This window comes from Pinus tabuliformis, chromosome 2_1 (genome assembly GCF_031772625.1).
Source record: "Pinus tabuliformis cultivar Carrire ecotype Pingquan chromosome 2_1, CPIR1, whole genome shotgun sequence".
Taxonomy (NCBI): Eukaryota; Viridiplantae; Streptophyta; class Pinopsida; order Pinales; family Pinaceae; genus Pinus; species Pinus tabuliformis.
Window position 1 is genome coordinate 903,914,729 of NC_142299.1, and position 24,065 is coordinate 903,938,793.

Here is a 24,065-nt window from a genome sequence, read left to right on the forward strand (position 1 = left end):
TAACTACTAAGTACCCTAAAGTACGAAAGTCAAGTTAGGACCTTGACATTACCTCCACCTTCAAAAGTAGTTTTTTCCTCAATGTTGTAGGTGTGGAAATGTTTTTAAAACCATTGTTGGTTCCTAGGTGGTGTCGTCCAACTATGTATCCTTCCACTATAGTATGACTTCTCAATTTCTACATTAGTATAATCAATCTTCTCTTGTGGCCAGTATTAGATCCAACTGTAAACAAATGGAACCATCTTCATTAAGTTCTAAGAGGATAATTTAAACTCAAAATTTTGGACCCATAACCTTATTCCAATAGGACACATGAAAACCTAAGTGAATTTGGAGTGATCCTAAAGATCCAATTGATATGTAACTTGTCCCATGTGTTGGTGAATTTGATAGGGCCCATAAAATTTGGGTGCAATCTTCTAGGAGTGCATGTCTTTAACTACTTATTGGGACAAGCTTGAAGGAACACATTGTGTAGTTCTTCAATATAATTCTTAGAGTGATGTTGAATTTCCTATTGCTTTATTCAATTTTTACCCCAAACCATATTTCGCTTAGATGTGGATAGAATGTTTCTATAATATTGAGTAGATGATCAAGACCTTGAATCTTAGATGTCCCCGTAAATAAGAATCGAATGAAAGAAGTATTTGGCCATAAATGGCTTCATATGATGACATTTTTGTGGCACTACGATAGTGGTATTATATAATAAACAAAGTGTAACAATTAAACCCATTGGTGTCATTAATCGCTATAAAACATTGTATGTTTCCAATCATTTTTTCACCACCTTGAAAGAAAATATTTTTAGGGATGATAGTCAATGTTCATGTTCAACTATGTTCCTTGTAGTTTAACAACTTTTCCCAAAAATTTGCTAGTGAAGGTGGGATCACAATCCCACACAATGAAGGTGGGCATGCCATGTAGCTTAAAAAATGGATTCCTAACGACTTGGGAAACTATGGAGGGCATCAAAGGGTGTGGTGAGCCACAAAGGTGGTTATGTTTAGAGAGTTAGTCAACTACCACCATGATGGCTAATTTGTTGTTTGCTTTTTGTTAGTCCTATTATAAAATACAAGGGAATGTCCAAATAGATGTTGAAGCTAGTAGTCATTGTAATGCTTGGGTATTTTTAATTATTTCAATTATGTTCTTATTTGAAGCTTCACATTTAGTGAAATAAATTATGGATGTTTATGGATGACCTTTTCATGACTTCTTAAAGAAATAATGCTTATTTAAAAGGTTTTCTAGAATAATCACAACTAGGTTTTAATTTCAACATGTCAAACCAACTAATCTGATCCATCACCACAAACGAATGAACTTGTAAAAAAAGTTATGTTTTATATTCTCATTAATATGAATTTATCTCTAAAATCATAAACATATCTAAAATAGGCACGTAAACCCTAATTTCGTAAATTAGTTATAACTTGTACTTTTTATTGTAGTTTTAAAGTTGATTTAGAATAGTCATAGTCTATATGTTTTCTAGCCTATTCTAAAATTTAACTTGCATAGAATCTAGGAGATATTTGTTGGAATTACAAGTTTAAGTTGAAAACTCTCCGCAATCCAGGTTCCTCAGATTTTTTTCAAGGTGTTGAATCCATATATGCAATCAAAAACGAATTTTAAACAATAAATATCAAGATCTAACCAAAACAAAAATTGTCGAATTATGTCCAAAAAAATTTTAGGGTGTCGTATCCTATGTCACAAGGTTCGTCGAACTTTAACCTTGAGGTTCGAATTTTGGCGAACCTTAAAAAAATTTTGAGGTTCGACGAACCTCATCGAACCTCATAGCCATCGATCAAGTCCATAGATCAAAACTCATAACTTCATGTCACAACTCGAGCTTGTAATTTATCCTTGTAGTTTCCATGTCCGTGATATCATTTTTGATGGTTACTAATGCTTATTTCTTACTATTTTATCCTATAATTCGTTTGAAATTAATATATGTATATATATATAGATGAACCCAATGGCGAATCTCATCTGAACCTCATCAAAAAATTCAAACTCAAATCGAACCTAATCATTGTTGAACCCGAACTCGAACCCGAGCCATGTGACATTGGTTGAATCCATATATATGCAATCAAAAAACAATTTTAAACAATAAATATCAAGATCTAACTAAAACAAAAATTGTCGAATTCTCTCCAAAAACTCCAAAATGTATATTGTTTAGACAATGCCATTTGAATATATTTATTTTAAGATAATAATATTTATTTGTACTGCTGATAGGCATGTCTATTTTGGAATTGGAATTTCAAATTTTAATTATAAATCATTATAAAGTGGATGGTAGGGATTCAACCCCCACAGAATATCCTATGATATTATTAGTAGTGTACACAAAACAAAAGTTGAGATTTATCTCCAAAGTAGTTAATAATGTCATTTTTTCCTTTTTAATTAAATTGATTAATTTAAAAAATGTCTTATGAACAAGTATCATATAGAATGAGTTATGGTTTTTTCAGCATGTGGTATTGATAAGCCATGGTATTCACCCATGGTATTGTAACAAAGCTTATTTAAGATTAAGAATCTTCATGGTAAAATGAGGGTGAATATTCATGGTTAAGAATCTTGTTACATGTTTTTTTAAATATATAAACTCTTTATTTTTATTTTTCCAAAGGAAAAAAACCACAATTTCATTCATTAATAGAAATGATAAAATTACATTTTGTACATGCACGTTATGGGCACATTCATATAAAAGGAGTTGGTATGATACCTATATCCATATTAAAACAAAGTATAAAAAGGCATATTTTCAGTAATTATGCATTATGTGGAGGGTAAACAACAATACTTCCTATAATTATGTGTTGACTAAGAACTATGAACATAATAAAACTCATCAAAATTGTTTCAAAACCCATTACATAAAATCAAGTCCTTTCAGCCCCTAAAGGTAAATCCTTGTATGGCCTATGGTAGAAAGTTGTAGTAGTAATACCTCTCACTATTCCATTATCCCCCAATGCCCTTCTTCCATTAACATGCCTTCTTTGGAGAGGTGGTATGCTTATTCCTTTCCTTATAGATGTATGAACATGGGAAGAAATTAAAAGAAATTTTAAGCCAAATTGTTTCTTCCAAAATAGGCATGAGTAAAATATTTTTGTATTCTTGAATGTTATTGAGCCATTTTATTATCAACATGGAGTCCCCATATACTTGGATCTGAGTACATCCCTTAGCTAAAGTGAATAGGAGAAAACTTTTATAGGCTAATATTTCTAACATATTATTAGATCCTAAACCAAAACCCATTTCTACATGATAAATTGTGAATCAGAGAGGAAAAGAATGAATCCCCCTCCACTATTATGCCTAGCCTTATAAGAAGAAAAATCAAAAAATCCCAGGTATAGAGTGATCATGATTTTCTGCAATAATTACCCTTAGCGAGGAAATACCTTTATCTTGAGGGAAGTGTTCTAAGATAGCTAACGCTTCAACAAAAAATCCTTAGGGATAAAAGGTTTATCATGCAATATGCCTTTGTTCCAAACCAACCATACCCCCGAGCATATGATTAATGAAAGAGCTTTGAAATCACAACAAGATAGGTTGGAGATCCAAACCCTCAATGCCCCCTCCAAATATTGTTCAACCCATACCCCAGAGTGACCTATGACTTGTTAGAAAACATGCCATACCTGCTGATCAAATGGACAAGTCATGAAGAAGTGCTTTGTATTTTATTTGTCATTTTCACACAAGAAACACCAGCTAAGTCCTATAAAAAATATTTTCGGAAGAATATCCCGAGTGGGGACTTTATTTTCCAGAAAGCACCACATGAAAATTTTTTATTATGCATGGCACTTAGCTTTCCATAATTCCTTCCACCGCCACTTGGTAACAACATCATCTTTGACTACCATAGAAGAGATTTATCTGAGCTTAGGGGTATAAGATCAAAACAGAGAGATGATCTGATAAAATTCATCTTATTTATCTGTCAAGTAAATGTGCTCAGTTGATATGACATTTATGCATTCATTCCATACCTTTTTAAAGCCCCTTCCAGTCCCTAATCCTTATATGAAAGCTATCCTTGGCTCCATATCATTTTAACAGTTGGATTAGTAATGTGGGAGATTTTAGAGACACCTATGTCTCTCAAGTGGTCATGAATATATTTTCTCGCAACTTGTCCACCCTCCTAATCCAATCTTCTAATGAACTTGGAGCAAAGTATTTTTTAGTGACAATGGTTGACCATAAGCTCTGATTTGAATTCAATCTCGACCCATATTTAACAACCAGGGCTTTAGAGAACAATAATATATTATTTAAGCCCCATACTCCTAAGATCTTAGGGATAACTTGTAAAATTTCCCACTGTAGATCACTTGATAATGCAATATACTAAAGCAAAATACTTGATCTACTTCTACAAACAAACTTGTGGAAGCTTAATCAATTTTGAGCAAGATCAAATAGAACACATATAATAGAGAATGAGAAATCAATCACACATGAACACAAAAGAATACTCTAGGGAAAGCCTCAGCTAAAAACCTCGGTCTTTGTATTATCATACAAGTGGAAATATGTCTGGATTACACAAATATTTAGCTCACAAGCTATCCAGCTCTCAGTACAATCCCTCAATGCTACTCATAGACTAAATAGACACAACATATGCCTTCATCTAGTCCTCCAAGCCTCCTATTTCCTTGTGCAATTTCTCTTGGGTCCTCTGGCTGCCACATGCGTGAATTTACCTCTCACACAACTCACCAAAGTCATAAGTAATTGTGCAATCTCCAAGGAATGAATTCCTTCTGCATGCAAGAGATATCCTCAATGTAATATTCCTGCAATTGAAGTGCAATAGTTACATGCATGCATGCATTAACTAACCGAACTCACAATCAGTTCCACAAACTGTTTAAACTAATCTAACTGGACTTAACTTAGTTAACTGAACTAACTAATTACAACTCAAAGTATAACTCATCCTGATCTCCTTAATCAAGGGATAACTTCCTCAATCAAAGGGGAAACTGTTGCATGTCTTCACATAGACTTCATGTTTGATTTTCTACAACTAATTAACTCAAGATGAATTAATTAATTATTTTTCAAACAGCTGCTAAAATCAAATTCGAATTTTAATTCTCAATTTTAGTTCAGGGACTAACTAAAATTTGAATGTATCCTGAAATGCTATTTATAGCAGTGCTATTTTTAGCACTTCTATTTTTAGCATTTCTTGTTGCTATTTTCAACACTCCCTCTCAACAAGAAAGGGATTATCTGTCACCCCAATCCTGTCTCTGTGGAACTCGAACTTGCATTTTGACAATGCCTTAGTCAAAATATTTTCATCATGTTCCTTATTTGAAACATACAGCAACAACTTGATCCTCTTCACCACACAGTCTCGAAGATGATGATACCATATATCGATGTGCTTGGACCTGTCATGAAATATAGGATTCTCAGAGAGTTTGATACAACTCTGAATATTGCAATAGATCACAGTTGGATCCATCCTCTGACCAAACAATCCAACTAGAATCTTCTGCATCCAAATGGCCTCACATGTTGCTTGACTGGCAGCCATGTATTCAGCCTCTGCTGAGCTAAGTGCAACTGACCTCTGTTTCCTGCTGTACCAAGAAACTGCAGTTGAACCAAGGTTGAAGATTCCTCCTGAAGTGCTCTTCCGATCTGATGGACTCCCTGCCCAATCTGCATCTATGAAGCCCTAAAGCTTCACTCCCTCTGTCTGTTTGTACCAAAATCCATACTGATATGTGCCTCTAAGGTATCTTAGCACATGCTTCGATGCCTTCCAAAACAACATGGTAGGCTGAACCATAGCTTGACTCAGCTAGTTCACCGCAAAGCACAAATTTGGTCGTGTGTTCACTAGATACATCAATGAACCCACAAGTTGCCAATAAACAGTAGCAGCTACTACGTCACCTGAAGTATCATCCTCCTTCCTCTAGTTACGAGCTAGAGGAGTCTGCATGGGTTTGCATTTCTCCATGTGGAATCACCTGAGTATCTCATTGGCATACTTTCCTTGAGACACAAACACTTCCCCATCCTTCTGCCACACTTCCATGCCTAGAAAGTAGTGCATAAGACCCATGTATTTCATCTTGAACTCTCTTGAAATGTCCTCATTGCAAGACTTGATCAATTGATCATCACTTGTCAATATCAGATCATCAACATAAAGAAAAATGATCAATGGATTACCTTCTACCATGATGTGGTAAATGTTCGCATCTGCTTCATTCTTGGTGAAGCCCAACCCAGTGAAATAGTTTTCGATCCTAGTGTACCAAGCACAAGGTGCTTGCTTCAACCCGTACAAAGCCCTCTTGAGTCGGCACACATGCGACTCACAATCGAAGTTCTCAAAACCTTTCGGTTGCTCAATATACACCTCTTCCTCAATCTTGCCATTGAGGAACACAGTCTTCACATCCATCTAATGGATCTTCCAACCCATCTGAGCTGATAGTGCCAACATCGATATGATAGATGAGTACCTTGGTACAGGAGAAAAAGTCTCATCGTAGTCGATCCCCTCAACCTGTGAGAAACCACGGGAAACAAACCTTGCCTTATGTTTCTCAACACTTCCATCAGCTGCTTGCTTTACCTTGTAAAGCCATTGGGAACTCACTACTGACTTGTCCTCTGGTCTTGGGACAACATCCAAAACACTATTCCAAACGATGGAGTCATACTCCTCCACCATAGCATCAACCCAGACTGGTTGTTGCACTGCTTCCTTAAATGAAGAAGGTTTGATCTCTACACACTCCCCAACTAGGGCCATGTAACTAGTGTACTGCTTGGGTGACCTCCTCTGTCTGTGCTGAGAAGATGGATGTCCCACATTCTTTCTCGCATCCAGCATCAACCTGTCAGCTTCCCTTGAGAGTTTTCGCCCATCTCTAGAAGACTCCGCATGAGTGGATGTCTCCACTCCCGGATCCTCTGCATGCGGCTGCTCTGCATTAGTCTAAGGCTCCTCCTCCTTAGGCTGCATGGCTTTCTACTCATTGAACTTAAGATCTCTGCGTACCACTGTCCTCTAACTAGTAGGCAAGAACACCCGATAGTTGTGGGGTGTATCAATGTACCCCACAAGTATCCCCAACTCAGTTGTTGGATCTATCTTCTTCTAGGCATCTTTGGTCACATGGTAATAAACCGATGATCCAAAGATCTTAAAGTGACTCACATTTGGTCTCTTCCCGGAAAAGGCCTCCATTGGTGTCTTCATTTCCAGTATACGATGCAGGCTTCTGTTCTGCAAGTATACTGTTGTATTGCATGCCTCAGCTCACAAATGAAGTGGTAGGCTTTGGTCATGCAACATCGCTCGAGCATAGAAGTCCTTAAACTGTTGGGACACATACTCTCCACCATTGTCGCTACACAAGGCCCTTATTTTCTTTCCAGATTCTTTCTCTACCAAGGCTTTGAACTCACAAAACCTTGAGAAGGTTTAATCCTTCTTCTACATAAAGTAGATCCAACATCTACGAGAAAAATCATCAATAAAAATAACATAGTACCTTTGTTTAGTGGTGGAGGCTGTAGAGAATGGTCCACACACATTTGTATGAACTCACTCCAGGATTTCTCCAACTCTACTATCTCGATCCTGAAAGTAATATTTCGCATACTTACCTAAGGTACAACCTTTGCATGTATCCATTTGCTCCAGTTTTACCTTGGGAAGTTTGGTAGAAATCTACTGCATGATCTTCAAGGCCCCATGGTGCAAGTGGCCCAATCTTCTATGCCATAGCTCGCCAACATCTTGGCTCTGCACCAACTCTGCTTTGGAACTCAATGCAGCACAGTCATCTACCTCTAGCTTGTAGAGATTCTTTACTCAAATTCCAATCCTCTTGGTCTGTCCAGTGCCGATATGCCTCAGCAATGCCTTTCGTTTACTAAAGACTACATCATAGCCTTTGTCTTCCAACATAGTGACAGACACAAGATTCTTCTTCAGACCCGGCACATACTTTACATCAATCAGGGTGAGAGGAGCTCCATGCTTCCTCTGAAACACAACCGTACCTTCACTTGAAACACAGTACTTTCCATCATCGCCCATCTCGATCTACATATGGAGGTCCTTCTCCTCCAAGGTACTGAAAAGATTCTTGTCGCCGGTCAAGTGGAATGAAGCTCCACTGTCCAGGTACCAAACACACCCCACCATCGATGAAACCATACATGTGATGAGGGTGAAATCCAATTTGAACTGTGAGGCTAGTGCCTCACCATCTGATCCCTTCGAGGATCCCTTCTTGGATTTCTTCTGTGGACAATTCGTAGCATAATGGCCCACCTCATGACAATGAAAGCATCTCACTTTCGATTTGTCAATCTTCTTCCCACCATGGGAAGAACTGGATTTGGAATGGGATGCATTCCCTTTCCCTTTCCTCACCTTCCTCACTAAGGATAGATTTTCTTCATCATCTTGCTTTGATGAAGATCCATCTCTGGTGCTTCTCCTTATCTCCTCCTGCATCAGATCCGACCAAAGTCATTCCCAATCTGGCAGTTTCTCTCTTCCATTTACCAAGTCTTGGTAGCTATTCCAGCTCTTAGGAAGACCAAGGAGATCAAGACTCACCATGTCATCATCGGTTGTCGTGATCCCTACACTTCCAAGCTCATCCATGTAGGTGGTGAGCTTGTTCATATATGTAGAGATCGTGTCGCCCTTTTCATACTTGATATTCCGAAGCTTGTCTTTCAGCACCAACTTCCTATGATTGTTGTTGTTCTGATATAGATCCTTCAATGTTTTCCACATTGAAAATGATGTCTCCTTCCCATGGAGAATCGAGACTATGTGGTCTCGAACTCCCTCCAGAAGAATTATCCTCGCTCTAGCCACACATTTCTTCCATTCTGCCAATTCTTGGGCATTAGCAGTTGCTAGCTTGGGGACTTCTTGATCAATGAAGTCCTTCAAACCGTTGTCCTCTAATACCGCTTCCATGCAATCCTTCCAGGCTATATAATTTGAGCTGCCATCAAGGGCATACTAGAGTCTCAAACCGTTGAACGCCATTGGTGAAATTTGAGATGTGATAAGAATTCGAATTCTATAATTAGCAACTTCAAACTTCGAACTCCTCCCTTCTTTGTATACTATTCATCGCTTTGGTCACCTTTTCTCTGATACTATTGGGTAGCAGATCCCCCCATAGCAGGTTTTTGGGGCTTAAAGCAGATTTTTGGTTAATGTAATGTAAAGACCCCACAAAATGCAAGTGCGAAGCACGAGAGTCTAGGGTTGTCCGCCCTAAAATATTATAATTTAATATAGAATGTTTCAGCCTACCCATGGTCCGCAAACCATGGGAATGTATAAATAGAGTGAGGCTCTAAGTGTAGAAGTCAGTTTTTGGTTAGTCTTGATCCTAAGTGTTATGCGTGTTTGAATAAGGAATTCGCTTCGAGTCTGTAAGTCTGAATCTTGGGTTGTAGTAGGAATAGGAAGAGGCTATGCAACTATGTGCACAGAGGCCTGGTAGAATCCGCAACTGTGTGCGCGGACCCCTACAGCTGAGTGCATAGGGCGGAGTTGGGATTGTATTGGAACAGAGGATTAATAAAAGATATGTTGATTCTGAAATATTGTGCATATGTTCGTAGATATGTGTCTTTATGCTTCTGTTATATCTTTATGCATCTCTTTACAACTTATTATTGCGCGCACTTGTTATAAATGTTGGATGATTAATGAGAACACTGGGCCCAAAAAATTAAGTCAGATCTATAATAATAACACAGTAAGGACAAGGGATCTAGACAATGCCTCTTCATGTTATTTACAGAGCTACGTGAAGATTAGACAGCTGCACGGAGCAGTGCAAGCGCACAGGATTGGTTCGCAAACTTCCCAGCCTTCATCAAGACATCCCTAGGGTGCAGAAACCTGGTTCCAGCACCCTCCCATACTACCTGGGATGAGACCTCAGTCTGCACTCTACGGACTGTTGCTGAAAGGGCTAATAGTTTTGGGATTTGTTTGGCTAAATCACTTTTGTACCTGGGTTAGGCCCCAACAAGCCAACAAATGGTTCCATTACCAAGACTGGGATCTGCCTAAGGGTTGTCTGGTGTCGGAACACTGGAATCCTACGAAGAAGGAAATTGAAGATTTGTTGGATCAGAAGCTTCACGAGTTCGTGACACGGGAAAACATAACTCTGCAGATATCCGAGAAGAGGTGGCTGGATCGCTACGTATATATGAAAATCCACGAGATCTTCTTTATGTCCTTCTCTTCAGAGCTGTATGATTGGATCACGAGGTTAGCCGACAGCTAGGGAAGGTATAAGCTCGATCAACCGATAGTGTGGACTCTGGAGTTAGTGCGCAGACTAGAGGCATCAAAAGATAAGATCGTGCGGGTCGTGGACCATTGGCTCAACTGGATAATAGGGGGATTTATAATTGAGTTCGCGGTAGACACGACCGTGAGCTATAGAGAAGTAGAACGACATTTTCTTAAGGGACCGTGACGTACGTACATCAAACCCCTGAATACTTGGATTAAGATGTTGTTATGTGAAAAGCATATTATGCAAATACATTGATGTTTGGAACAACATGGAGTGGAAATAACTACAAAGGTATCGAAGGATTAGGAAACAGTCCCTTAATTTCACATTCGCAAGAGAGTGAGGAAGAGTGCGCTCTGGTTTCTCCGAGAAGTGCGGACAGTTTGATAAGGTAGCGCATTCCACAGTTATCACCTCCACTTACGCCATCACCCGCTTCACCTACTTCACCTCCATCTTCACCCACCCCACCTCCTCCACCCGCACAGTTCAGCATGGCGAGTGCGATCAAGTTACCCGTATTCAGAGGAGTAGGGAATGAGGATCCGGACCAGTTCTGGTTCGTGGTAAGAGCAGTGTGGAAAGCACAAGGGGTCATGGATGACAACATTAAGAAGGCCACATTGGTGAGTGCACTGTAGGATCGCGCGCTAACATGGTATATCAAGCACTCGAATGATCACCCAAATGTAGGAATAGCGGAGATCCAGAATGCACTGAATAGAGAATTTAGCTGGCCGAAATCAGAGACACAGTCAATCATCGGATTTAAAGAGATCGCAATGCTTCCAGGAAAGACCCCCTAGGATCTAGATCAGAGGCTGAAGAGTATGATCCATGAGGCTAATATGACGCTAATGGATGTGCAGCACCACGCATGGTTTGTGGTGTCTTTGACACCACATCTGAGGATGGCGATGTCACAGCAGAAGCTTTCAACCCAGGCCGAAGCATTGGAAATGGCAATGAGGTTGCAAGAAACACCGATACAGGATCTGGGATTAGGAGTTCAACAAATCCACGCGCAGCTTCATAATCTCTGCCTAGAAATGCAAAGCTTGAAGCAGGATAGGGTACCCTGGCCCGAGGCGCGCGAGGAAGTGTGGTGCATAAAATTTAAAGGCCAGTGCCAGGAGGGGGACTAATGCCGTTGAGACCAGAGGCACAGGCAGGGCCAAGTGCAGCACCCATGCTCTGGTGCGCGATCTGTCAGATAGGATGAAAGCAAACGACATATAACTATCACTTGTTGCAGAAGTATACACAGACCCCCCAGCAATTATTTTGTAATTTTTGTAGATCGGTGGGCCACAACGAGCGTACTTGTTAGAGCTATGAGTTAATGATGGATCGAACCCCAACCTATCGAATGCAGATAGAAACGCGAACCCTCGACCAAGTGGCAGGAATGGCACGTGGTGGATTTCAAGGGCGAGGTCGAGGACGAGGGGGAATGGGGCCAGGAAGGGGCCGCAAACAATTAGTCTGTTATGATTGCGGAGGACCAGGGCACTACGCCCGCGATTGTACCAACCCGATGAGACTATCTTGTTCATACTATGCTCAATTCAATCATGAAGTAGTAGATTTTCCTACGTTTATCACGGAAATGCGCAAGAAAGGGGTACTTCAGCCTACTCCGATGCAAAATATTCAAATGATGAGGTCTGAATTGCATGAATAAGACCCCAATGTGAATATGGTGCTTTGAAGTGGCATGACTACAGGGGAAGATAAGGGGAAGCAGCCTGAGGAAGATTAATGGGTTCGCAAAGCACCTACAAAGGAACCTGAGTTTGACTTGGAACGCGCAAAGTAGATGTTTATGGAAGCTAAGAAGAGCTTCACAGAGGCTTCTACTTCAAGTAGTAAGGATCAACTAGAGCCAGGAATGGATCCTTCTATTCTTACTACCTTTTTAGAGACATGCATGAAACTATTGCGTGATAATAAGGCAGTTAAAGGACTACAGGAGTTAATAACTAGGTGCGCAGGGTTAGGTGAACCGCGCGTAGTCCGGAAACTAGGAAAGCATACATTGCGCATCGGGAGGGAAATGAGATTAACGGCGCAGATTGGCGAATATGAAATGGATCAGGTAATCCTAGACCTGGGTTCGGACACGAATTTGTTACCAAAGCAGACATGGGAACGCATGGGTAGGCCCACGTTACAGTGGTCCCCTATTCAATTACGAATGGCAAACCAACAAAAGATCTTGCCCATGGGGAGGTTACAAGGGGTAACAGTGGATATCGAAGGTGCGAGCACGCAGACGAACTTTGAGGTAATAGAGATTGTGGATGACAACAACCCTTACCCCGCATTGCTAGGAATAGACTGGGCCACTGATATGAATGGAGTCATCAACCTGAAGAAGTGGAAGATGATATTCGAGAAAAGGTCTCTACGCATAGTAGTTTTGCTAGATCTAGCCGAAGGAGCGCGCTACACTGAACCTGTGCGTGACGATGACAGTGATGATGAGTTAGATTGCATTTACTAGATAATGGTGCAATACCAGGATCAGGTGAACCCGAATGCAGATGGGAGAATCTCATGGGAGTGCAACAGTTCCTTTAACTCAGATTCAAATGAAGAAATAGAAAACTGGAAGAACCTGTTACACGAAGTAACAACGCTAAATTGCAACATGATGATTAGATCACTATGGTGTGTGACGACCAAAGCAAGGGAAATGCCAACATATGATGGGGTAACAGGAGTGGATGAATTCTTAGACAAATTTGAAAGTTCAGTACCAAAACAGCAGCAGTACGGTGCACTAGAATGGGTGTTGCACGCGACACCCGCATGATGGTGGAATACACACCAGAAGAATATTGGAAATTGGCGCGAATATAGAAGACGGATGTGCTTATGATTTGGAAGTCCCCAGCAATGAACATGAGCTGAGCATCCAAGACGAAGCAGTTTGTGCGCCCACTTGTGTCAATGGGTGCAGATGTGTACTGTACAAGCACCTCCCAGACTAAGGATAGAAAATCACAACCCAACGCAGTAACAGGGAAGGCGACGCACTCCACAAATTTTTCGCGACGAAGCATTCAAAAAGCTATGCGGAATCATGAACAGAGTTCACCAGGTGAGACAAACTGACTAGGACCTACGCGTACTAGCGGTTCGATGGGCCTATAGGACCATAAGCAAAACCCAAAGCGTGGAAATGACCCCACCACTGACAAGAAGATATGAAACCAGGAGAGTAGAGAAGAATCCCTAGACCACAACTCCTGCAGTTGGGACAGGACACAAGGACTTTGGTAAAGGACTTAAGCAATTACAGGAAGCCATTCGATGAGGGAGCTTGAAACTTCGCGAACTCGACAAAGATTGGGCACGGCTGAGGAAGAAAAGCATGACATTGGATGAAGAAATCAGTGAACTAGAAACCGAAGTCATGCAAGCGGGGCGCGAGAAACTAAGCACGATGGGACAAAGTCTGGACAGCCCTACTACTGCATTAGAAGAAGTTGCGACCCTACTACCATGGCTGCGACTGTTGATCTGAAAATGAGATCTTAGACTAATATTAAGGTATTACAGACTCATGTGCATGGATTTTCCTACATTACTTATGCAACGGATCGATAATATTGCGAATAATATAGATAGTGAAGCAGTTAAAGAAACATAATAGACAAACACACATAACACAGCAAGTTTAATATGGAGTTCACCCAAAACTCCTGGGCTATGTCTCCTGGTCCAGCCTTCAGTGGTGACCTCTCTATTCTGTCTTCAAGAGCAGAGTTTTACAAAATGTGAGCTCAAATTGAGTCTCAACATAACAGGAACAAATAATAGGGGTTTTCTTGAATCCCTCAAGTCTTACTGAGTACACAGACTCTCCCTCTCGCTTTCTGTCTCTGTCTTCTCTCTCTCTCAACACTACTTGCCTCTGTCTTTTTCATTCTGTGGCTTTTAAGCCAATCGATGTTTTCTATTTGTTTCCTCTTCTGGGCACTCTGGCTCCCAACCTTTGTCCGCTCAAATCCCCCTCTGAGCATTAGCAATCATTGCTAAATGCCTTTAGGGATGTTGGCCACTTGTTCTATAACGGAAGGGACCATTGCGCCTTTGAAATCCCAAAAATGGTCATTCTCTATTTACACAGAGAAATACTCTAAAACACGAGAAAATCTTCCCAAATGAAGTCTATCGGATCTGAAATATTATCAATTCTGCCTTATAACTCCATCGGGTATACCTTTATATCACTATCACATGTCCACTATTGATCTGAGTGATCTTGATCCAACGGTTGAGATTCATTTTGGGCAGCTTATGCGTACGGGGATTAACCACCCGAAAATGGTGGTTTTCTCTCTTCGGCGCCTAGCCACGTGTCAGCCAGTGGATGGGATCGGGAGGAGCCCGTCCAATACCACTTACTGCCTAAGGCCTGCCCGAAATCCCGCTCATTACGGAACTATATATATATATATATATCTGCATGTATAAACCCTTTCAGGCCCGGATCCATCGCATCAGGCTTATCCCCTTTGCATTTCGTTTATTTGGCGAGAATGCGAAATACACAAAAAAATGTTGTTTTCCAGATCTCAAAATATGTTGAATATCATCTATAACCCCATCGGGTCTGGCTATCGCGAGTCATCTTTATATTGACCCCGCTTCGTTGTATTACTTCGATGCAATATTGCGATGCGATTGATCACAATTGCATATCGCATAGACCTCGGGCAGTTTGTAAGCGCTCCTTTGTAATCTGTCGATTGAGATATTGCGATGTAACCTGGGTCATTAATCTGTGCACTTGATCGACAGTCCTTATTGACCCACACTGATCACTATCGCATATTTCATATGGCAGCCTCCAATAGCCTCCATCGATTGTGATATGCCGATCGGATCTGGACCGTTGATCGGCCAGATCCGACGGCTCCTGTGCGTCATTCCTTTGACCTCCGATAGGCCTGTTTTCCATTGTTTCTTCATGTTTTTCGCTCTCAATAGTGTTTCCACCATTTTGTGAAGGTTTTCCTTTTGCGATAGTTTTGATTTTTGAAGACTTAGAGGGTTTTTAGGATCCATTTTGGATCACACCTTCCCACTGAAAAAGCTTTTGGACCACCAAAAGTTGGTTTTTAAGCATCGGTCAAGTGAGGATATAGCTTCCTCACATGTACAATCTCTATCCATCTTGCACCACTTGGTTTTGAACCTTTGAGTCCAATTCTCAGGTACTCAACATCCCCTCTGCACGTAGTTCTCACCTTCCTGTCCAGAACTGTATCTTCCTGCAACTCATTGAGATATTCAGGCAATAGATCATCAATAGAAGGCAACTAACTTTGCTCTTCGGGATCTTCAACCAATGAAGGTTCATATAGTCTCAAGTTCTCTGCATTAATGACTGAATAGATATGCATATAAGCTGGCAAATAAAGGCGAAAAGCATTTTCACCAATTTTCTCAAGTATCTTGAAAGGCCCATACCTTATTGGTTTCAGCTTCTTACCTTCACCTTGCATTCTGTCTTTGCTGATGTACAACTAGACTTGATCACCAATTTGGAAGTTATGCTTAATTCGACGCTTGTCATGCAATGCCTTGTACTTAGCCTGGTGAATTTCTTGGATCTGTTCAATGAGATTAGTTTCTTTTTCCACATCACTGTGTCCATCAACTACTATGTCTTTTCCAAAGACAAAATCCAAGGGAGACCTTGGTGTAAACCAAAACAAGTCTCAAAAGGAGATCTCTGTGTAGAAGAGTGCTTGGCATGGTTGTAAGCATGTTGCACATAACACAAATGTTCATCCAAAAGCTTGGGATGCTTGCTGCAATAGCCCCTGAGCAACTGGATCACTGTCCTGTTGACCACCTCTGTTTGGCCATCTATTTGTGGATGAAATGTTGTGCTCTTCTTCAATCTAGTGTCCATCAACTCCCATAGACTAGACCAAAACTTCCCAACAAATCAGGAATCTTGATTAGATACAATGGAAGTGGGTAAGCCAAAATGAACCCATACATGCTGAAAGAACAACTTTGTTGCTTGTTAAGTTGTAATCTGCTTATTACAAGGTATTAAAATACACATTTTGCTAAACCTGTCCATAATAACATATAATTAATCATGACCTTGTTGGAAATGAATATCATGTACTATTTCCCTTTTGGGTGGCAGACTTTAGGTTCTTGAAATAGGATATCATATTCTAAAACAACTTTATCTAAATCAGCTTTCTGTTTAGCATCACAGCCTTCAAATACATTGGTTTTATCAGGGTTCTTTTCCTTTACAATGATTAGTAAAAATTGCTTGCATGAATTTACAATTCTTTTCCTCTACCCTGAGTTAATGAGAGTGTAGTTATTTTTGAGCTGATGAGCTCTTACAATATATTCTATTCCATCTTTTGTGAGTTGATACTTATTTTCAGTTCTATAGAAAATGGCTTTTCTATCATACAAGTAAGGACTTCCTAAAACAATACCACATATATCCAAGGGAACTATATCTAACTCAACTTCATCTACAAAAGTTGACCCAATAGCAAACCTAAGTTTACATTGTCTGGTCACTTGTAGCTTTGCTTTATCACATACCCAACCTAATGGATATGGCCTCAACAAGTTCTCCTTTTCTTTGTTTGAGCTTTGACATAGTTAGCATTCAACAATCCAACACAAGCTTGTCTAACCTTAGAAAACCTAAAGCTCTGATACCACTTGATCTGAAAATGAGATCTTAGACTAATATTAAGGTCTTACAGACTCATGTGCGTGGATTTGCCTACATTACTTATGCAACATATAGATAAGATTGCAAATAATATAGACAGTGAAGCAGTTAAAGAAACATAATAGACAAACACACATAACACAGCAAGTTTAATATGGAGTTCACCCAAAACTCTTGGGCTATGTCTCCTGGTCCAACCTTCAGTGGTGACCTCTCTATTATGTCTTCAAGAGTAGAGTTTTACAAAATGTGAGCTCAAATTGAGTCTCAACATAACAGGAACAAATAATAGGGGTTTGCTTGAATCCCTCAAGTCTTACTGAGTACACAGACTCTCCCTCTCGCTTTTTGTCTCTGTCTTCTCTCTGTCTCAGCACTGCTTGCCTCTATCTCTATCATTCTGTGGCTTTTAAGCCAATCGACGCTGTCTGTTCATTTCCTCTTCTAGGCTCTCTGGCTCCTGGCCTTTGTCTGCTCAAATCCCCCTCTGAGCGTTAGAAATCATTGCTAAATGCCTTCATGGATGGTGGCCACCTGTTCTGTAACGGAAGGGACCATTACGCCTTTGAAATCCCAAAAATGATTGTTCTCTGTTTACACAAAGAAATACTCTAAAACACGGGAAAATTCGCCCAAATGCAGTCTATCGGATCTGAAATATTATCAATTCCGCCTTATAACTTCATCGGGTCCGCCTTTATATCACTATCACATGTCCACCATTGATCTGAGTGATCTTGATCCAACGGTTGAGATTCATTTTGGACGGCTTATGCGTACGGGGATTAACCGCCCGAAAAGGGTGGTTTTCTCTCTCTGGTGCCTAGCCACGTGTCGGCCAGTGGATGGGATCGGGGGGAGCCCGTCCAATACCATTTACCGCCTAAGGCCCTCCTGAAATCCTGCTCATTACGGAACTCAAAATATATATATCTACATGTATAAACCCTTTCGGGTCCGGATTCATCTAATCGGGTGTATTCACTTTGTATTTCGTTTAATTGGCGAGAATGCAAAATACACAGAAAAATGTTGTTTTCTGAATCTCAAAATATGTTAAATATCATCTATAACCCCATCGGGTTCGGCTATCGTGAGTCATATTTATATCAGCCCCGCTTCATTGTATTACTTCGATGCGATATTGTGATGCGATTGATTGCAATCGCATATCGCATAGACCCCGGGCCGTTTGTAAGTGCTCCTTTGTAATATGTTGATTGTGATATTGCAATGTAACCTGCATCGTCGATCCGCATGCTTGATTGATGGTCCTTGTTGACCTACACTGATCGTTATCGCATATTTCATATGGTAGCCTTCAATAACCTTTGATAGCCTCCAATAGCCTCCGCCGATTTCGATATGCCAATCGGATCTGGACCGTTGATCCGCTAGATCCGACAGCTCCTGTGCATCGTTCCTTTGACCTCCGATAGGCCTATTTTCCACTATTTCTTCATGTTTTTCGCTCCCGATAGTGTTTTCTGCCATTTTGTGAAGGTTTTCCTTTTGCGATAGTTTTGATTTTTGAAGACTTAGATGGTTTTTAGGATCCATTTTGGATCAACCACACCTTACTAAACAGGGGAGCATACCATACAAAGAAGAACGTGACGCACTAACAGACGCAAGGATAGTTGAAGGGTGCCTGTGGCCCGGGATAGCAGGAAAATTGAAGCCTCGCATCGAGGGTGCAACCACCTGACTATCTGTAGGAAGCATAGTCTCAACGCTCCAAGCAGTTGAAAGAGAGCACGGGACTATAAACAAGTTTGTAGGAGAGCTGTGCGGGAAGGAGGTTATGTGCAGGATCAGTATGTCACAAGGGTCGCAATCGCATATAAGGGGCTGCACTGCTGCACAGGTTGGTTGGAAGGTGACCATTGATGTCACTGTTCATAACAAGAGGTCCAATTTAAGGTAGAAAGGAGCGAGCGGCAGGCCATTAAGACCGGAATTAAGAGCTAGATTTGGGACGATCTACTGCCAAGAAGGTATTAATGACTCAGAAGTGGAGGGAATGGTTGAATTCAAATTCAAACGATCTTATAAAATCCCTTGGGGTAGCCTCAAGGCAACACTTGGTTGTTTAAGATTTGAGCCAGTATAGAGCATTGAGCACCAAGCTACCTTGCCACCCGTGAGTACGTGACCGAATGGATCCAATGTAGAAATGATGACGATTGTGAGAACCAGAGTGCGATTCGCGAAAGTTACCCCAGAGCCCCATGTGACCCAGGAGGAGCCTGGAGAGGCGGCAGCTGCACCAGAGGTTCCAAAGTCCCCATGCACGCTGCGACCACAGAAAGACAAGCAGACAATGGGGCCAGTCCGGGTATCACCACAAAACCCACGGTTTAGTAAATTATCAATGGCAGAGAAGGGAAAAGTTTTCACCTTTGAAACAGATGAGGAGGAGGAAGATTTGCAAGCCCTGATCGCCCAAATTGAAGCACAGGACAATGAGGCGGAGAAGTCCTTCCAAGTACCTTCGGCGATAAAGTTACCCCCCTACATCCCCCCATGGAAGGGGACAGCCAAGATACCGAAGGACCTAGAGGCCATGAAGAGTGTGCTCCAGACCTCGCTTCTTCCGGATGAAATTAGGTTTGAAGGTCCGTCGTTGGGATGGGTACCTAATATAACGTTTGAAGACTGGGACCTTGTCGGGTCCCTATAATACTAGTGATTACCCCATTACTATTTTATTTATACCCCTTATTTATATTGTTGTGCCCCTATTACCCCCATGTTGTTATTTCTGTGCCCCATAGAATCCCTCTATTGTTATTTTTATGTCTTTATATTATTATTGTTAGGTCGATTGGATTATATTGTGACTCCTTAGACTCCTATATATAGAAAGGAGGTTTTGTCATTTGTATCATCCAAGAATTGTTCATTTATGTAATGTAAAGGAGGTTGCCCCCTCAAAGAGGCTAAATTCTAAGGCGTGGATCTCTCTTTTCTATCTTTTTGTGAGCTGGTTTCATAACATTTGGTATCAGAGCTTTGGATTCCAGGGTTTCGCTGCTCCAAACAGGTCATCGTGGCATTTTCGCTATAACTTTTTTCTGTGACATTTCAAAAGTCGCAAAAAAACCATTTGAGAAGAAATCGCGCTGAACCTTGGGTCCGAATTTCAGAGCTTTTCGTGCGATATTTTCAGAGATATGATCTGAGGAAGTTGGTCCTTTTGCAGACTCCTGAATTACATTCAAAACAGGTGACTTGGGGGAAATCGTCATAACTTTCTTTCTGGGGATCGGATTGAAATTTCATAAGAAGGTACAGAAAGAGGACAGACTGTAGTTTCTTGTATGTGTGTTTCAGATTCAGAGGTTGAAACAGTGACTCGTGGCACATCATACAAGTTCACTCTACTGAACTAGTCTAAAAGCAAGTCACTGTGGGAGATTTCACATAACTCTTCCTTGGAGAATCCAATTTGGGTCAGACTTGTGGCATTGGAAAGAGGACACAGAAGGCTACTACAGGTCGCAATTTCAGAACTAGATGATCTGAAATTACAGAGATACATCAGATTCAATATCAGGCTTCTATAAAGTGAAAAAAAGGTGTGTAGATTTTTTTAAATTTTTGTGTAAGCTTGGTTTAACGGAATTCAAAGGGCATAGTAAAGCATTATTATCGGTAACTGATGCCCCGAGGAAAAAAATGCAAACACCTAGTAAGGAACCTGAAAGCTCTAGCATGACTCATGAAGAAGAGGAAGAAATGCTACATGATATATCAAAATTACAAGAACAAGTGCAACAAATGTCATGCTCACAAAAGCTAACAGAAGCTAAGATAAGTGGCGTGGAATCTAAGATAAATGGGGTGGAATCTAAGATAAATGGCGTGGAAGCTAATATGGACGATTTGAAGATAGATTTTAAGACAGATTTGAAGAAAGACATGGCAAATTTGAAGACAGATTTGAAGACAGACATGGCAGATTTGAAGACAGATTTGACAAATTTTCTACAAGAGATACTTACTAATGGTGAAAAGGTTGTAAAGGAAACTCATGATGTGAACAAAAGTAATGTTAATCATGATTCCATAGATTCTAATGTTGGATCGAAGACCCACCATATTCCAAAAATCGATATGAGGAAGTTTGATGGCAAGGATCCCGCCACATGGATATTACAGATGGAGCAGTTCTTTGATCTCAATAATGTGCAAAACACACAAAAGGTACGTATGGCAACTTTATATTTGGAACCAAATCAGTTTGTATGGTATCAATGGCTTTGCTCTCGTAAAAAATTTATCACTTGGGCAATTTTTACGGAAGAATTGATAGCACATTATGAAGATACAAAAAGCAACACTTTTTTTAGCCAATTGATAAGTCTCAAACAAAAGGGTTCAGTAATGGAGCACATTGAGGAGTTCCAAAAATTGAACATAAGGGTAAAAGATATTCCAGAGGAGCATAGGATTGATGTGTTCATAGGGTCTTTAAAGGATAATATCCAACATGATGTTCGCCTTTGGGAACCTGATTCATTAGAGAAGGCATTCAGGTTAGCAAGAAAAATGGAAAGCAAAATTATGGCAACCAGGAAGCATACCACTCACAACTATAAAGATGGAAGTGTTGTTGCCCCTAGTCTTCCACAACCTATAAGGTTGACACCACAACAATTGGAAGAAAAAAGAGCAAAAGGGCTTTGTTACAGTTGTGATAGCAAATACACTAAAGGTCATAAGTGTGCTGAGAAGAAATTATTCTACATAGATTGTGAAGAGGAAGAAGAAAAGGAGCAAGAAAGGTCAAAAGAAGAAGATATACTCCAGGAACAAAGCCTAGATGAAGAAAAAATAAATCCGACCATATCTTGTAATGCATTGGCGGGAATTACCACTCCTCAAACCATCAAGATAGAAGGACAAATCAAGAAGAAAAAGGTAATAGTGTTGATTGATTCAGGAAGCACCCACAATTTTATTCATTGTAGGGTAGCAAAAGAATTGAATTGCTTCCTATATCCAGCACCAGAGTGTCAAGTGATGATTGCAAATGGAGGAACAATAAATTGCTCTGGAAAGTGCCATAATATCAAGCTATCCATGGGAGAATATGTATTGACTAGCCCAATGCTTTCCATTCCAATGGGAGGTGTTGATGTTGTACTAGGAGTCCAATGGCTACAATCCTTGGGTACAATAGCTTTTAATTTTCAAGAACTTTTCATCAAATTTTCTACGGAAGGAAAGGAAGTTGAATTAAGGGGTATTGCAGGGAAACCAGGAAAGATAATCAGCTCTAATGGTATGACAAAGCTTCTAAAAAAGGAGCAAAGAGGTGTAATTGCACAATTATGTTCGCTAGATGTTTCCACATCGGAATCATCTATTTCTCCAGATCTCCAAAAAGTCCTGGACAATCATTCCAAGGTATTTGAGACTCCCAAAGGTCTCCCACCTATGCGTGATCATGATCATGCTATTCATCTGATTCCAGGAAGTGTTCCTCCAAACATCAGGCCGTACAGATATCCCTATGTCCAAAAAAGTGAAATTGAACGTATGGTTGCAGAAATGCTAGAGGCTGGTATAATTCAACCAAGTCAAAGTTCTTTCTCTGCTCCAGTAGTATTGGTGCACAAGAAGGATGGATCATGGCGCATGTGTCCGGATTATAGGGAGCTCAACAAGCTCACTATTAAAGATAAGTTCCCCATTCCTGTCATTGATGAATTACTGGATGAATTGCATGGATCAATTTACTTCACCAAGTTGGATCTTCGTTCGGGATATCATCAAATCAGAATGAAGATTGAAGACATTCCGAAAACGGCATTTAGAACTCATGAGGGTCATTATGAATTTTTGGTCATGCCTTTTGGCCTTACCAATGCACCTTCAACATTTCAAGGTTTGATGAATTCAATTTTCAAACCATTCCTTAGAAAATTTGTGTTAGTATTTTTTGATGATATACTAATCTACAGCAAGTCTTGGAAGGATCATGTTGAACATGTTGACAGGGTGCTACAACTATTGGAGGAGAAACAATTATATGCAAAAAGATCCAAATGTTTCTTTGGAGTCCAGGAGGTGGAATATTTGGGTCATATTGTATCTCATGAAGGAGTTAAGGTAGACCCTAGCAAAATTAAAGCCATTAAGGAATGGAAAATCCCCACATCCATAAAGCATCTGCGAGGATTTCTTGGGTTGACAGGGTATTATCGCAAGTTTGTTAAGAATTATGGGAGAATAGCAGCACCTCTAACAACATTATTGAAGAAAGATGCATTTTCATGGACTCCGGAAGCAACAAAGGCCTTTGAACATCTTAAAGAGGCAATGTGCCAAGCACCGGTCTTAGCTACACCGGACTTCACAAAAACCTTTATTGTGGAATGTGATGCTTCAGGAAATGGAATTGGTGTTGTTCTAATGCAAGATGAAAGACCCATTGCTTTTGAAAGTCGTCCAATCAAGGGAAAGTTTTTAAGCAAAGCTATTTATGAGAAGGAAATGTTGGCAATACTCCATGCACTTAAGAAATGGCGACCCTACCTAATGGGAAGACACTTCAAGGTAAAAACGGATCATGATAGCCTTAAATACTTTTTAGAACAAAGATTATCCTCTGAAGAGCAACAAAAGTGGGTCACAAAGATGTTGGGTTATGACTTTGAAATCATCTACAAAAAAGGGAAGCAAAATGTGGTGGCAGATGCACTCTCAAGAAAGGATGAGGATGTGGAAGCATTGTTGTGCGCCATTTCTATTATCCAACCAGATTGGATAAACGAAGCAAGGGAGGAATGGAAGAATGACGAAGAAGTGTGGGCACTTATTCGAAAGCTACAACAAGATTCCAGTACGTCTGATACATTTAGCTGGCAAAATGATTCGTTATGGTACAAAGATCGCTTATACCTCTGTAAGAA